Below are 17,371 nucleotides of genomic sequence, written 5' to 3'. Positions count from 1 at the left end.
AGTGCTATTGATAAAGAATTATCAGCCCATAATAGAATTTTCACTTGAAAAAGAGACAGGCACAACAGCAGATGTAGTCTGGGAAATCAGCAGACTTGAAGTTTGGTAGAAAGGGGTTTCACTCTCTGTGCTATGCATTGCTAGTCCTTGGTTCAGGTACCTGAGTGCAGACTATTTTAAGCTGTGCATAGACATCATCCCTATCGTTCCTAGTGCCCCCTATCAAACTGAAAAGCTGTGCAAAGTCTTAGATTCGTAGGGATTTAAAACTGTCCCCATCTTACAAATATTTGAGGATGAAAAAGTTCTTGTTTGGAAGCAAACTTCAGCTGCCCTTTCCTGACCTATAATCCAACCACTGCTTACAACAGTGAAACACTGCAACATGGTTTTATTTTGAAAAACTTGTTTATTAATCGTGTAGCTTTTCTGGTGTCATGCTTCTTAATATACCTCATTTTTTGAACTGTGGAACTAGCTTCCTCCACACCTTCAAAAACACATGGAGAAACTTTGAGAGTTGTTTTCTCAACATTTTGAATTGTTCTGGTGTCTCTCGTGAGCAGAGCTCGCCGCAAGATCATAAACAAGTTTCACAGAAACATTTCAGTTCTTCATTCAAAATTCTGTATTTTCAGCCTAGTCCAAAAGACAGATTTGATTCGTGGAGAACAGAGCTGTGTGGGCATTAATTTCTAAATGAAACCTGAGGATGGCAAACTGCATGTGTGCATATAGATTCACACCAGGAATTAGGGCAATAGACTATCTTGTAAATTGTCCCTAGTCAATTATAATTTTCTTTTAAAAGTCATTTGTCTCCACAGATGTGGTATCTTTGGCTAGGTAATATTTTGCAAACAAGGAAAAAAAAAATCAGCTCTTTCAGTAGGGATACACATTAATTTAATTGCTGCTATTGTATTTTTCCATATCAGCAAAGTACAAACTGCATTATTTTTCCAGTGGTGTAATTTTTTCTAATATTCTTTCCAATTCAATAGCATTTTCCAAGGTGAAAATCTCAGCTGTTTTCTGCTACAGTCTCCCACCTAGGAAGAACATTTAAAATCAGTTGTATCAGCAGTTTGTTCTTGCTGGTATATAGATTATATTTTCTTCCCCCTCCTGTGTATCCTAATGCCACAGCTCCGCTTATGTATCAGCCAAGCAAAATGAAAGCTTCCAGGCTTTCTAGCAACAGGAGCCTTCCAGGCAAAGGAGATTGTATACCCAAACAGTCGTGTGTTATGGGCAGAAATCTTCCTGTCTGAATATGGAGATCTTTGCATAAATTTGGTTATGGCAGGATTTCGCGCTAAATCTGACACACAGTGAGAAAGTTATGTGGGGGAAAAAAGGGTGAGTAACTGCTGATGTGAATGTAGCAGACTTCATTCTGGTTCTTCACTGACTTTAGACCATATGACTTGAGAGTGTAGAACTTCATACTATCCTAATTAGGCTGCCAGGGGAGAGAAATGATTTAGATCTTTGTTTAGTATTCCATAGAAGTGGTAAGTCTCACAAGAGTGTCAGCTAGATCCATGGACCTCTCTAGGGAAGGAGGAGAGTCAAGGAAGCATGATGATAATTTAATGCATACAAATGCTGGACAAGAATATCTAATCAAAATGCTGCTGTTGGGATAGACGCTGTTTTAATTCGTCTCCAGTTATAGGTGATATTTCCTGTATTTTCCCTCTTTGTGGATGTCTTCTATGGAGTTGCAAATGTATAATTAATGCACATAGAAATGTGTGCTAGCCATATTATTAAAATTTAGCATGGCATTAGCTTTCAAAAATGAATAGTAAGTTGAAGTTAAAGCTGTTCTGTGAAGAGCTCCATCATACAAAGAGTTGAAATTTATCTCAATATTATTTCATTAGAGCTTTTTAATTACCACAGCGGATAAGCAGGTCTGGCCATTATCTTTGCAGAACATTTGTATTAATAATGTCATACAATTTACAATGATGGCTACAAAGTATTCTCCTTTAAGAGCTTAGTTTAAGCTGATATGCAGAAGCTAATTTTCTGCAGGGCAGAGAGTTCCCTGTTCTCTTCCACTGGACTCCCAAGTCACAGCTAGTTTTCTCAACTGAACCACAGCCCTCCCTTAAGCAATACAACCAAAGGAAACACACAAAATCCCTCCCCGAGCACATCTATAATAACAAGTTTTGAATGTATGCATGGTAGACAGAACATTAGTCACCTTTTGTATTTTAAAGCACTCCTGCTGTTTACAGAATGTAAGACAAGGTCATTTTGCAATTCAAAGCTATAGTTTCAGTTACCTTCCAGATACTTTTTTGGGTTGTGTTTTCTTTCTCTTTTTTTTTTTTCCTTAGATCCATAATATGAAGCCCAACAATTTATTTATTTCAAAGTTCACCATTGTTACTTTGCTTCTTAGTGGGATATTTGTAGCTGTGATAAGGAATGAAAGAAAGAGTTCACATACCATATATTCTAGCTTACCTGTCCTCTTCAAAAAATTAAGTGTCAAGTTCTAACACTGGATTTGAATTTGAAGTAGTGACAGTCTTTTTGTAATGTTACAGAACTTACTAAAGTCCTATGCATGCTGTTCATGCTTTGGAGTGATATCTATATTTAAATATTTCAGGTAGGAGTGATATTTTTGGTGAAAAACTAAGCAAATAATTATTTATGGATATATTTCATGCTATTTTGCTCTGTATTTTATCTCTGGGAGATCTCGTCTCTGTATTCAGAACACACATAATGAAACAATGAAGAAATTCAGGGTTTGCAGTAGCACCACAAGAAATAATACCTGTTTCAACTTGTAATGGGAATTTTAAAGAACTACTGAGAAGATTTCAAATATCTGTATTGGCTGCAAACAAGTTTTTGTCCTTGAATTATCTTGACTTCATTTAATTCAGGACAGTTCAATGTTTACATTATAACTTCACAGTGCTTGGAATTAGACATAGAAAAGGACCATGAAGATATGTTGAATTCCCTCTTCTTTGCTGGTCAAGGCAGTATTGTTCCTTAAATAGCATTTTTCTGTCATTTGCCTGCCCTAGATAAAGATTTATTGGGCTGATTTTGAAAAAGGAACAGCTACAGGAAACAAACCACACAGAATGAAGATAAGAAGGCTTTCAATTCTGAAAGCTGATAAATGTGGATCCTGATATTCATGCTAAAATACAGAAGGAGTGTCTTGAAAATTACTTTGAGGGTGACTCCCGCCAGTAAGTGTAGAATCGTAAGTAAGGGTGTCCACTTATGTCTTCAGGGCATGAAAATATAAGTACTTTATGAAACAATCAAGTTTGCAACCTTAAGATGCTGCAGTTGTGTGCTGTGAGGAATGAACAATCTTTTAGGAAGCTGATACAAAAAACAATACTAGGTTGAACTTGTAGTCATATCTGTTCAGATCTAGAGTCTTAGATACTAAGCACCCAGTGAAAAAAAGTGCAAGATATTATTCTCCTAATTTTAAAAGTAAAATAGATTGTAGTTTTTATATGGAAACTTTAAGATTTACTCTTGTCTGCTGACTAAAGGGAAGTGCTTTATCAGAGGGAGAAGTTAGGAATTGCACAGCCAGCAGTAGAATGCTGGAAAATTGGATTTATGCAACTGAGGGTGCCCTTCCTTTCCAATTCTACTGCAATTATTAACAAAATAATGAATAGGAGTGTAATTTAACATTTATGAGAAATAGCTAATATGATAAGTAGTTTGCACAAATATCTGTTTTAAAAAGCTTTCGTACAGTTCTTTCTGGTCACAGTCAATGGGTCTTATAAATAATTTGCAGATCAATGTGGAAAACGGCACAGTTTAAACAAACAAAAAAAAAGAGATAAATGTAAGCTGCAGAGTTTGATGATGTTGGATGGTTTATCATGAGATATGACTCAAACAGGTTGGGTATTTGCTAGTTAGAATGTCTTTACCTAAAACTCCCTTCTTTCAGTATGTTGTTTATTATTATTATTATTATTATGTTAAATTCTGTTAGCTAGTTTTGCAATATTAGCAACATTCTCCACACTGCCCTCCAAATTTTTAAAGCCACAACTTCTTCAGTGAAATGAAAGAGCATCTCCTACCAGCATCTCCTTTCATGTGAGCATTTTATTTTACAGTTTCATCCTGTCTTTAAAAACTTTTTCTCCTTGATTTATGCACCCTTTGTCCTCCTCTTCTCTGTAAATCAATGGCCCCTGTAGGTCTTCATGGTCATCTTTTAGTCCTTTGATAAGCACTAGAAAAGGGAAAAAGACTTAAAGTACTATCTAAAATCATCACTGATGGCACGTGAGGTAGTGATCCTTGAAATGAGCAGGGTAGCTCAAGGTTGAGAGTTACAGTCCCTGATCAAAATCCCAGGGAAAGCTCTCCATAGCTGAAATCCCTCTTTGCAACTGGAGCAGTTATGGACAGCAAACTGCAGCGTAGTGGGTTATCATGCTCCAAGTTACTCCATTCCAGCTCTGCTGAGGTAACTGTCCTCATGCTTACACACAGCATATGTGAAGTAGTGCCACTTATTTTGAACTTTTGTCATCTGGAGAATCCTGGGTCCGTGTTTTCTGAGTTTCTTTGTTTTGCTTCTCCTTGACAGAGAGATTGGCTTCCAAGAAACGGATTCACACTAGTCTGTTAGCACAGCACAACATTCCATATGGCCATACACTCCTCCTCACTGTTTACAAAAGGTTGCCACAAATGAGTTGATGTGTTCATCCATTTCCTCTGAAATCCTGAGAAGAAGAGAAGCCCTCGCCTGGGTAGGATGGACATGAGATACAGCTCCATGATGCACAGCTTCTGGGAAAGGAAGTGGGGCAGGGGCAGAGGGTGAAAAGCGACCTTGAAATAGAGCTATTGTCACAAATCCAAACCTCAGCACTGTATGGGCTGCCGTGAAGAAAATTAACTCCATCCCAGCTAGACCCAGTACACACACCAGGGATGTTCAATTCACAAAGAAAATAAATAAGTAGCTCATTCCCCTGACCTTGAGACTATCTACAGCAGCCCTACCAACATCCCTGCGAGATCCCAAACCAGCTTGTCCGTTTTCTCCAACATGTAGTGCTGGACATTTTCTATGGGCCAAATTCTGTCCTAATTGGTGACACCTGTGCAAACACACTTAACAGTGGAGTCTGAATCAGATGGGACTGATTTCCTGATGATGTTTACCTAGGGTCATAAATGGACAAGCAGCAATAACCTCCTTCCCTTTGTAATGTGGCCTCAGTTACTTGGCAAGCTAGAAAAAAAATTACAGAGAAATTTCTAGTCATGATAGTCTGCTACTATGATGGTTCAGAGGGCATGGATCTGCAACAGTAAAAATAATGATCTTAAAGCAGCTCTTCAGAGAGATAGCCTACTTGGAATAATTTTTTCCCCTTTTTTCTCTGTTTCCACAGGATGCCTTACATGAAGAATCATAGAAATACTAAACACAAGTCAACTTGTGAGCTGGAATTCTCTGGCTGCGGTTAGGCATGTAAGTCAAACCTGAAAATAAACCATTTAAAAAATAAGGCCTGTAGGGAAGACAAAATGTGTGGAGTGGCCACTGAGAAAATCATTTACCTGTTGTTCATCTCCTTTAACACCTGATATTTCCTGTAGGTTTCCTGGGATCTATCAGGTTTGCCTTCCGTGTGGGCCTGCCCTCCAAAAGACTTCAGTGTAAGGATCCAGAAAGAGGAGCTACATAACATGAGTCCTGCTGGCTGCATGTAGAAGGATCCTCTGTATTTTTTCTTCCCAAGCATTTGAGAGGTAGCAAGCACTAGTTAATATCCTGAAGCTCTCTTTCAATATTAATTACTAATCAACTTTAAAAAATAACATCCCTGACTAGAAAAGATAATAGGGTTGTGAAGATCATGTTTGGTCCAGTGGCTTAAAGTGAGCCTTTTTTTGTGTTGTTTGGATTTTTTAAGTTATTAAATACTGCATTAGTAGCTTCGTTACACCTCAATTTCAAGCTGCTCTCAGTTCCACTGTTTTCTGTAACTCTAGATGTGGCATTTGCATAGGGCAGGATGAAGAATGTTACTCACAGGGTTAATTCTCTTTTTATATGCTTCAGTGTGTTCATTGCAGGAGAATTAAGCAAGGCTGGAGGAACTGCAAATCAAAGCCAAGTGATGATTGATCTCTGTCGCCTCTTTCCTGCTTTTGTCTCCTGCTCTACAGATGTTCAGCTGTGTCAAAGCATCTTCATAACTTCTCCAAGGCCAAGGGTAAGCCTGTATTGAGAACAGTATTGCTTCACTTTCTTCACCTGTAGCTTTATTATACAGGTGTGCCTAAACACATATTGTTGAAGTCATATCTCTGATATGTTGTGGTTCAGGGAAATGCCTACTCCAACCTGCTGTGGACTTGTGCCTGCAAAGATCCTCAGAGCTGGGAAAAATGTCAGGGCTGGATGGGAGTTCAAGAAGAAACAGAACACTGTGAATTAGTCTGGAAAGTAAATAATTTGAGGTTAGTTTTCTGTATGTTCCTGTGCTGTTGCTTGAGACCATCATTCTGTGAGGTCTTGTGAAGAAGGATTGTGATTTCTCTGCAATGAACATGTGGTTTGTTGAAGGAATCACGTATCAGGAGTTTCTAATGTGACAGTAGAGATCCAGGGTGGGGTGAAGAAGTCCTTTGAGTTTGGTGGGTGTTTTGTTTTCCTTTGATCAGTTGATCCCTTCAAAACAGTATGGGCTGATTTATTTGTCTGAACCAATGTCACTGGCATTGTTTATCTACTGAAAAAGTGCAACTGAAGCTGCCACAGGTATAAGCACCCGCCCATCAAGTGTATTACCATAAATTCATTTCAAGTATAGAGATCATTAAGTGACACCTTTTCAAATTAGATTTGGACAAAGAACATTGACATAAGACTCACTGATTTTGTTATCACTTCCAAAGTAAACACCTTTCCTATCTATGCACAAAATTTAAGGTAATACAGTTGTGTTCTCAAATACAAAATGGTTTACTTTTTTTTAAAAAAAGAAAAATCTGAAGGTTTGGATGTCAGCTGCTCTTTCTTCTGTCTATGAGAAACCTGCTTATCAACTGGAGAAAGTAGTTAAAATGGCTCTTGCGTGATGGACATACTGATTTATGGTGTCTTTTATAACTGCTTTTAAAAAAGGCTGGGAAGCCCAAATAGTCTGTCAATGAGCAATTAGTGCTGTGCAGGATTCTTTCTTCACCTCAGACATTCGTTTTTGACAAAATGATGATGGGACGTAACACTTGATGATGTACGTAACGCTTGAACTGCAGAAGAAACACTATCATTTCCCAAGCAGGGCATGGGGAATGCAAATGGCAGTCTAGAATAATGAGCAAGTGTTAGCTAATTATATTTTACCTGTGCCTGCTTTATTCTGATTCTTTTTCCTATTTTAGATAGAAGACTAAGACATGGATGAGTTGCTTAAAATTGAAATAAAAAATAGAACCAACATAGTGCTTTCAGCTTCAAACTCAATTAAAAGTAGTTACCATTTTTTAAAAACTTTTTCAAGGCAGGGAATTGCAAGATTACACTTTGCATGTTCTTACAAGTTCCTTTCTCTTGGCATGCAAGCAAGTTGCCAGTCATCATAGAAAATGTTTTGGCAGTATCTTTCTGACATTTTTGTGTGGGAAGTGTAAGAAGAAATAGAGAGTTCACTCTCTACTGTAACCGTTCTTTCAAGAAGTGATTTTTGAGGTGGAGTTGCTTTCTGAGAGCTAAGCAATGGGAGTTGTCAAAGATTTCCAAAGGGAAGAATTGCAAGGGTTATAAAATGGCCTTTAAAAATATATATTTATGTAATATTTTTATTACCTGAACAATAGCCCGTTGTGAACACTTATGTGCTATTCATGACCTTTCTTCTACCCGACTCCAGTCTCCTAGGACACAAGTTCAATTCCTTACATGCCTTCAGTGGGGCTTTCCTGACTTGTGCATGGGTCCTTGGAGCCCTTTGGGTGGAGAACAGCAGGGAAGCCAGAAGCAGAAAGGAGGAGTGATGCCTCCATGATGGATATCTCCTCCATGAGGATACCTAAAAGCCCTAGTAAGACAGATTTCTTTGGAAACCAGACTCTGCACAAATCCTGCAAGTACCAATGAAGGGTGGGTGGTTACCACTTCCTCTGACATTGTGGGCCCCCCAGCTGCAGACTGAGCTGCCTCTACAGAGCCTCTGCTGGCTTCCCCCTCTCCTGTCTGGGCCAGTGGTAACACACACCAGGTGATCACAAACACTCTGCCTCTTGTTTAAAAACCACAAACCCTGATTTGACTCCATCCCAGTCTTCTCTATCCATGTTGGCATGAAGTCTGTTTTTGCTCAGTCTCAGGCCTGCAAATAAGTGAAATCCCAGAGCCCTGCCCCAGTTCCATCATCAAGTAAAGCTCTAGAATGGGGTGATGGCACTACCCATTTCATGGTATAATTTTGGGAGTTACCCCGTGCAGGGCTTTGATGATCCTTGTATCTTCCAACTCAGGATATCCTGTGATTCTATGACTTCTTGCTTCCTTCTGCCAGGAAGGCAGATATTTACAGCAGTGGCCGTGGCCACACCTGTAACCCCAGAGCAGGACCTGAGCCCCTCTTTGAATAAAGGCTGAAATCTCCTCTGTGATCTCTTTCCACCAGGCTTTCCTTCTTCCATTAATCCTACATAAGGAAGGAAGCAGCACAGTGACGCAGTTATCACTGCTTGTGTAATGGCAAACACTGCTGGGTGACTAAATTACTCGGTCTTTCCCAAGTTAACCTTGAGCCAAAAAAAGAAAAAAAAAAAATAGACAAAATAGACTAATGCAAGTCGCAAGAGGTAGGAGAAAAAAAGGCTTTTAGAAGGACAGCATGCAAACTAATTTCTGGAAAAGAGTGCTCTGTGTGCAAGATCCTTGAACTGTGAAGGTTTTAAAGGGCACGGTCACAGTTCTGCCATTGAGGAGCTGTTGGACTGTGGCAAGATGCAGCCCAGCTTCAGTCAAAGGAAACTTTGAGTCTTGCTTCAAGCTGATATGAAATTAAATGCCAAAGGCCCACGACGGTTTCATTACCTTGGAAAGGAATAAATGAAGAGGAGTTTGAATGCGAGAAAGTCTTATAGTCATGAAACAGTTGGCATGCAAAAGGGATTAGTCCAAAATCCAGCCATTTTTTGAGAGAAATATTTTCCAAGCCTTCTAGCTCATTCATTTTTCCTATTTAGTTTCTTTTGTTCGGTCATTGTCAAATGACAGTACAATAATAGATTATTAAGACCATTTCAGGGGGGCATTGGAGCATTTTTGTGTATGTCTGCGATTTTGTTTTTACTGCAAGCTAAGTGTTGGTCTAAGGAAATAGAAGGAGAGTCAACCTGGATCTGTCTTCCATCTACTTTGGAATCAAAGCAGAGAGCTGAAGAATAACATGTATCTTCAGGCTCTTGGACTCCAACCGAATTAACATCCTGTGAAGGGCTTATCTTTGTCAATTTACTGCCCTCCTCTTGTGCAAAGTGAAAGGTGTTTCTTTAATTTACACCGTAGTGCTGTCAAAGGCAGGGGGGTCATTTGTTGCCCTGTTTGGTTGATGCTGTTGTACCCGAACTTGGTACTGCTGGTAGCTCAACAGCAAATGCTGATCATCTGGTTTTATTGAGATGAAGACAGAGGTGACTAAAATCAAGTAGACATATGTAGATATGTGAATCTCTGTCAGGGAAAGCAAGAAAATTGGGATTAGCTCATTCTTCTCAGCCTTGAGCCCAGATGTTAGACATGTTATTGATCTTATACTCTCACGGTAGGTAGGACTTCCTTGTTTAATCATTACTTTCTCCTGAACAGAAGCTAGTGTGGTCATTTGACTTCTACCATGCTTTTGCCAAGAAAGTTTGGATCAGATGATCCTTGAGGTCCCCTTTCAGCCTGCTATTCTATGATTCACCACTTAAGCTATAATCTTCCTGGTTTTAACACCTTAAAGCTACTATTTCACCCTAAAAAGTAATTTTGTTTTATTTTTTGAAGGCTTGGTCGGCAGTCCCTTTTGTCACGCTCTCCTTTACTCCTGGATGGCATATGAGCCTTTCCTGGGTGTGGAAAGGCTCTTTCCTTTATCATCGTGTCTGTCTTGAGGTCCTGTCTTCCAAATCCCATGAAACAGGACCAAAATCACAGCCTTTGCTATGACCCCCATTCCCCTCCACCTGCACATGCTGTATTTCGTCTTTTCTCCTCCCTGCCCTCCTGCTTACTGCACCCTTTTGCATGGGATGCCTGGACACTTGGCTCCTATCTCACAATCACTTTCCGCACAAACCATGTTCAAATGAACTCTGATGAAAGAATTCATCTGCAGCATCCGAAAGGGAGAACAATGGCACAATTATTCATTAAAGTTGGTTCTGGGGAAATTCAAGGAAATTGCTGCAAATCTATTGAAACTAAATTTAAAAGGTCACCCTGTGCTTTACTATTTCCAGCTGCCTCATACAGACACTTCCCCTCCTCTGTGCTCATATGTGCCCCAGCAGAAGGCTGCATCTGGCAGAGAGGAGCTCTTCCCAGCCCAACCCACTCACTCCCATGGATGATCCGCTCTCCTGAAAGGAGACATGCTTACTTTTCAATTCAGTTTTTCTTTCCAATGTGTTCAGGAAGCTGTGTTTCCACTAAAGAAGGTCTCACTCTCCTTTTTGGAGAAGAAGCTCCAGGAATATTTCTGTAGCACATTATGTCCCATATTTGGAGTTTAACTAGCTTATTTAACTATTTCTGGAGCTATCAAGGAGTAACACCTCCATTTTCCTCCACTGTTTTCCCAGATGTAGCAACATTAATCTCTCAATGTGAAATGTCTTTATCTCCTGAAATTTCTAGTACTGGATTGGATACCAGCTCAAAAACTGACCACAGCACTTGTCCAAACCCCAGTATCAGAAGAATACATGCAGCTCACTCTTGAGACTAGGTATGATGGTAATCAGTTGATTCAGGTTGGCGATTGCCTGACACTTTGGAGGGGCTTTAGAGAAGGTGTTAGTAATGAAATTCATGTTTTATCAAGTGATGTGTAGAATGACTTTCAGGACTGCCATCATCTTGCAAGAAGAAATTCTTGAGTACTGCAGTGTAGTTTTTAAAATTTTAGGCTCTTTTGGTAAGAATCTTTCTCACTGCTATGATAAAGTTAGTGATTTTAATTCAAACAATCTGGAGCTTTATAGGACAAAATGAAGCTCTGTCCAGAAGTCATTATAGCCTAGAGAACCACTGGTTGTGGGTGTCTATTTTATAGGCTGTTTCAATAACTCATTTTGCAGATTTAAGTTAATTTCATAGCCTTTTGACTAACCTGATGTCCTTTGAAAGTGCTCAAAGTATTTACTGCATAAATGTGCCAAGTGTGGCCACAAGACTGTGGGTTATTGCTAAAAAACATCTCTACTGCAACACAAAAGGGAATTCAGGTAACTCAGATGGCTAACTATGCATATGTAAGTAAAAATTCAAGTAGCCTGCCTTCATTTTCAAATTTCAGCTGGAGTTCAAGTGGCATGGGTGTCCATGCATGAGTATTTGTATCTGACAACTTTAATTGTTTTTCTGCTGGTCAGTAAAATGTGAATGTCCTGTAGGAGCTGTGCTCATTCCACATAGAAGCAAAGACAACACAATATGGTCCGCTGTAAAAATTGCAGCTAGGTACTCTAGAGCAAAATATGATTCTGTGGTTTTCCAAAACTGTAATATTAAAAAAATATGTAGAAGCTGTATAATTAAAATAAATACATAAAACCAACTGAGAAAAATAATTTTGATTTTCTTGAAGTTATTCAAATCTTCTTCAGTCGTGTTGAGCCCTGGAACAAGATGAAACTGGAAAACTGAGCTTCATTCCCTAACGATACACTGTCAGCCTATTAATGGGTCTGTCTATTATAGCAATCATTCTATTCTACCTGTGCAATCTTTGCATGGCTTCATCACTCTCCAGTGTTTCTACTGATGAAGTACCTGTGCAACTGCTATTGCTAATTATTTCTGGAGGCATAGTCTGGCACTGCCATACCAAATTAGCAGGACATCCATACATGCTGGAAAAACCTCAGATCTCATTTCCACCTTCTAATCCTATGACACTTTCCAACCTTTTTCGGGAAATCCATATTCTCACTGTGAACTGTTATGCCATCCTAACAACCAAATTTTCTGTGTTCAAAACAAAAAATCTGTGGTATATATTTACTTGTATTAATGCAAGTTTGGAGAACTCTAACGCCTACAGTTTAGCAATAACTGATTGGTTCCTTCTATCTAGGACACTTGCTTTCTATGCAATCTAAGAAATGGGAAAAAAAAAAAAAAGAAGAAAAGTAATCGGGCATATATATATATATATATAGCCTGTCCTTGAGGAGACTTTCTATAAAACTGTTGTGTAGTCACAAGTTAATAACAATCCTGTCACAAGATAATGAGACAGAAACACTTATAATCCATTATTTGCATTGGACATAATGATTGGTAGTGCTGTTACACATCGTATGATCTTGTATTAGAAAGGTAATGAATTCACATCTGTATTCTTCAGTCCTGTGAGCCGTTTTCTGTGAGCCTGAAACATACACCCTTCAGGATGCCCAATTTTAGAGCATGGTAAAATCAGCTCTTTAACTTGATTGAGTCTTGATTCTGCAGGACTTGTAAGAGATGACATATCAGTTGTGTCAGGGTCAAATGCAAAGGACAGATCCAGTCTTTACCAGCCAATTTATTGACATAGATGAGCTACTTTCAGTCTTTGCTCAGAACCAGAACTGACAATTTCAAAGCATTTCTCTGAGAGTTCCCTTTCTGGACTAATAGTAGCAGCAGTTGCAAGATAACAGGGCAGATTAGTTCAACTTGAAAAAGATTCAGAGAAAACTTGGCTTGCCCAGGCTATCCAGGGAGCTTCTGAGACAAATACAGTTATCTGTTATTGGTTCTCCTGGAACTCATTTCTTCTAATCACCTGGCTACAATGCAGATGATTGCAGTGTTTTTCTGTGTTAATCTCTGCTTATTCATTGTGTTCTTCCAGAGGCTGATTTTAGGGGCGTGAGCCTAAAATTTTCAGCATGCATTGGTGACTGTCCTTTCATTCCTAGACATGCAATTTTACATGTTGGTTAAGACCTGTAAAGGAAGTCTTTACCCATCTCAAATAAGTCTCTGTGCTCTGTTGACCCTGCTCCCACTCGTAATGTAACTTCAAAGCTTTCACTGTGAGAAAGAGGGATCTGGTGCACAAGCAATTCTCTGAAAACCCTCAGCTTCCATTTCTGTTTTCAAACTAGCATGCCTTTATTACAAAGTCTATCATTTCAGGGAAAGGGACTTTTTTGTAATTACCTTATTTTGCAATTGCTGCTGAATATGCTGTTCCTGATACAACCGACCTGGTAGATCAAGGTAGCTTGAACATTTTAGTGAGTCACAGAGTAATCTTTGGTTGCTATAAACAGTACCTGTAGTTGTACTTTGGCTAGATCTAATCCTTTGGCAATTTTTGAGGGAATGAAAAAAATATTTCTGTAGTCCACAAAGTAAAGTATCTCTAATTTAATTGTTTGTACACTTAGCAGAAAGTAATTGTTCCAAATGACACATGAGTAAAAGCATGGGGGCTTTTTTTAATTTTTGATCCTCTTAGGTTCACTGCGGTAAATGTTTATAAATAGTCTATTCCTCATTACTGCAAGGTCTTAGAAATTATAAACCAAATGTCAGTACAGGTAGCTTTGCTATAATGTAATGGTAGTTGCCTTGTGAAGAACCATAGCAAAAATCAGACTGCATCCTGCCCACAGTGTGATGTGGGGCTGTACAGGTCCCATTCCATCAGAAAGCTTGTGGTAGATCTCTCAGCACTGAGCCTTCTACCTGAACTCCACAGCAAGGGTAACACCATAAATACTTCAACACAGACAGCAAGAGGAAGCAGCACTCTATAGTTCTCAGTGCTAGGTTAAACCAAAGCTGGTTTAAAATTGCAGACAAGATTCTTTTTAAGTCATTCTTCTAAACAACTACCAAATTAGTTATATTTCAGTGCTAAGCAGCAACCACCAACACCCATGGTTGATTTTTTAAACCACTTCCTTCCTGTGGTTGTTTTCTTGCCCTTAGGTAGTCCTTCCTGCATTTTGAGGATGCTGGACTAACGCATTTCTCATTGCACCTTGCACAGTCAGGCCTTGGATTTATGATAATAATATTGACAGCAATTGTAAGGATGTTTTTTAAGCTTTCCTTGAATGAGCTCTCTGCTGCACAGCAGCTTTCAATCACAACCAGGACATAGTTGAATTATTCAGACAGTATCACACATGCTTATTCAGTTCTGCCAAGGAGGCAGTGACTGGCATGAAATCACCTTAGCAGCGACTGCTATGAGCAGGAGTAAGTAGCTGAATAGAAAGTGTCACTCCAAGTTGACTATCTTGTAACGCCTCGTAGAGAAAGAAGCTTTTACAGGTTGACCCTACAAGGCTGAAATACACCAGGCAGTCCCTCCTTCCTCCCCCACCCTGTATAGACAATGGCATAGGGAAAGCTCACTCCCCTAGGGAGGTGATGGTTAAATTCTCATTGCAACTCTCAATGAGTATTTGTTTTTTCTCTGAGGTAGTCAGCCACAGCACTCAGCCTGCCTAGTGCTGTGGGAGGATATGACTTTGGTTTGGGCTCAGAGGGGGCTGATCACCTTTACAGATATCCAGGTTAATACCACTCACCTCTGATGAAAAGAATTGTTCCTCTTTTTTCCAGCCAGTGGAAATCAGACTCTACAGGTTTGATGTCACTGTGTTTGAAATACATATCTCTTAACAGTTTTGGGGGCAGAGCAGTAACTATTGATATTTATATTATTAACATAATAATCACATACAGAGAATGCTTATTTCCTGGATGAACTTTTCTTTTTTGGATAGCTTTCTATCTTTGCATTCTAACTACTGATCTCATTGCTTCCTATGGATGATCCAAAACACAGCAATTTATTTTCCATTCTACATGAAGTGGTTACAGTAATGCACCTGCCTCAAGTGGGTGGTTTGTGTATTTAATCAGCCAACATAAAATTGATTTGAACACAGCTCACTTTTAATGGCAACTAGCAGCAGGTATACATTAGATGGGTATTTTGTCTCAGCTGTTCTGGCTTAAATTAAAACAAAAGAAGATCAAATGCAAAGAAGGGACATAACAGTAGTGTGATGCATTACAATCATTTGGGACCAGGTTCAATCATATGAATTACAGCAGTGATGAAGTAGTGTGTAGAACTTTCATTGAATACCAGTTGCCAATGTTCTGTTTGAAGGAACCATTTCAGATCATAAAATAAATGGTTCTTTCTCATTATATGCTCACCTGTCCTGCTGAGTTTATACAAAACAGTGTATCTTACTACTTATCCCATATAAGGCATTTTTAAATGGTTGTGTATAGGTTACTTGGGTTCTACGGTTGCCCCTATTTTCTCTTTCAGAATGTCTTATTTTTCTCATTAAAAGAAAGCTCGTGGAGTATTAATCTTTTTCCTCAATTATTATTGGAGAGATGGGTTTTCTTATTTCTCCTGTGGCTTCAGACTAAACTTGAATCTTCCATCTGTTTCTCTCACAAAGCAAGGCTCCCACAATCATGTTGTCTCGGTAGGTACCTGCTTATTCCCTGTGTTTAGCCACAGTAATTTTGTAACTTGTGGGCTGTTTTCAGTTCAACTTCACAGAGCAGCAGAGATTGCAAAAGCAGTTTGATTCTTCTAAACTTTGTAAAATTAGGGATAGAAGAAGCTGAGGGAATGGGCAAGTGGTCTGACAGAAGAAGAGGCTGCAGCATAATTCAGATCTAACTTGGCACTTCCATGGAAGTAAGGGCCTCGCCTGGCAAAAAGTTTCTGCTGGAGCTAGAAATCACTCATGAGATATTTGGACATCTTGATTTCTGTCATTGTGTTGACCTTAAACAGTCACCCTGTTCACATGACTCAGAAAACATTTGGAAACTCAGACTGCCTGGCAGATGTTCTCCTGCTAACAGGAGATCCAGTTAACATCTATACAGAGACAAACATGACTTCAGTTTTCTGTGACTCCTCTTCCTCTCTGCCTATTTGCCCTCTCCCCCAGGATCTCTGTTGTCTCTAGACTCAGGGACCTCCAGTGCTTGTGTGGTTTAGGGACTTTTTTCCTCAAAAAAATTGCAGTACTCAGAAACTACTTAGAGAAACTGCTCTCCATTGCACCAGAAGCAAAGATACTGTGTCCTGAGTCCTCTATTTCCACCCCCATGACCAGCATAGATGTACTTGAAGTTCTCCTTAGTTCAGCACTTTTCTTTGGTTTCGTCATGGATAAGTTACTGCCTGTGTATCTGTGCTGTGTAGAAAAAGCACAGAGATAAAACCTGTAGGTGTCAACATGAAGATGTGTTAGAAAAGGCATAAAAGAAGGGTCCAAAGTCACTTGTGTTAAAGTGCTGAAAGAATATGTGAAGATAAATAGGGGGAGCAAATTCACAGGGTAAATATTTTTCCCAGTTATTAATAAATGCAAATGGAGGTATTTAATATTCAAATGCTGTGAAAACCATTTGCTCATTGTCATGAGTGGCATGTATTTCATAACATGAAATAAGCACCTCATCCTCCACCGCTACTCATGCGTGCACAATCCTTCCCATTTAATTCAGCAAGACTAATTATCTGAATTAGTGACATTAGCTTGAAGCTATGGATTTTCAGATTGAGTCTCTGGCTTTCAGAACAACTTCTTTAAAGGAATTAGTCATGTCTAAGTACAACAGAACTGTCAAATTGCATCCCCTGGCTTTGTCTGATGGTTTTTTTTTTTCCAAAGCCAGCCTTATGCAAGACTGTCCTCGTGGCAATAGGTAGTGGTTATTCCAATTTTATGGCTCTGACAACCCTAAAATGGCTCATAAAGGTTGGGCAGTTACCTCACTAGCTAATAGCAGATGATAGCTGATAGCACTTCATTTTACCTTCCACCTCATTATGGACTTTGTCATCCTCACTCCAGGGATGTCTGCTATCTGTCTGCAAAGCAGCTCCTGAACTAATCCCCGTTTTGGTTTAACTCACCATGCAGGCATGAAAACTGCAGCTAATTCGCAAACAGGTCACAAACCCCTGCCTTGGCAGCAACATCAATCAGAGAGGCAGGGCAGAAAACAGCAGCACTTCAGGAATGGGTGCAAAAGTGGCTTGGGCATCACTGCCTGCAGAGCCGCAATATCCCCGGGACTAGCAAGGTGCACAGCTGG

The sequence above is a fragment of the Chiroxiphia lanceolata genome, chromosome 2 (genome assembly GCF_009829145.1).
Source record: "Chiroxiphia lanceolata isolate bChiLan1 chromosome 2, bChiLan1.pri, whole genome shotgun sequence".
Taxonomy (NCBI): Eukaryota; Metazoa; Chordata; class Aves; order Passeriformes; family Pipridae; genus Chiroxiphia; species Chiroxiphia lanceolata.
Note: the sequence above shows the minus strand (reverse complement) of the source record.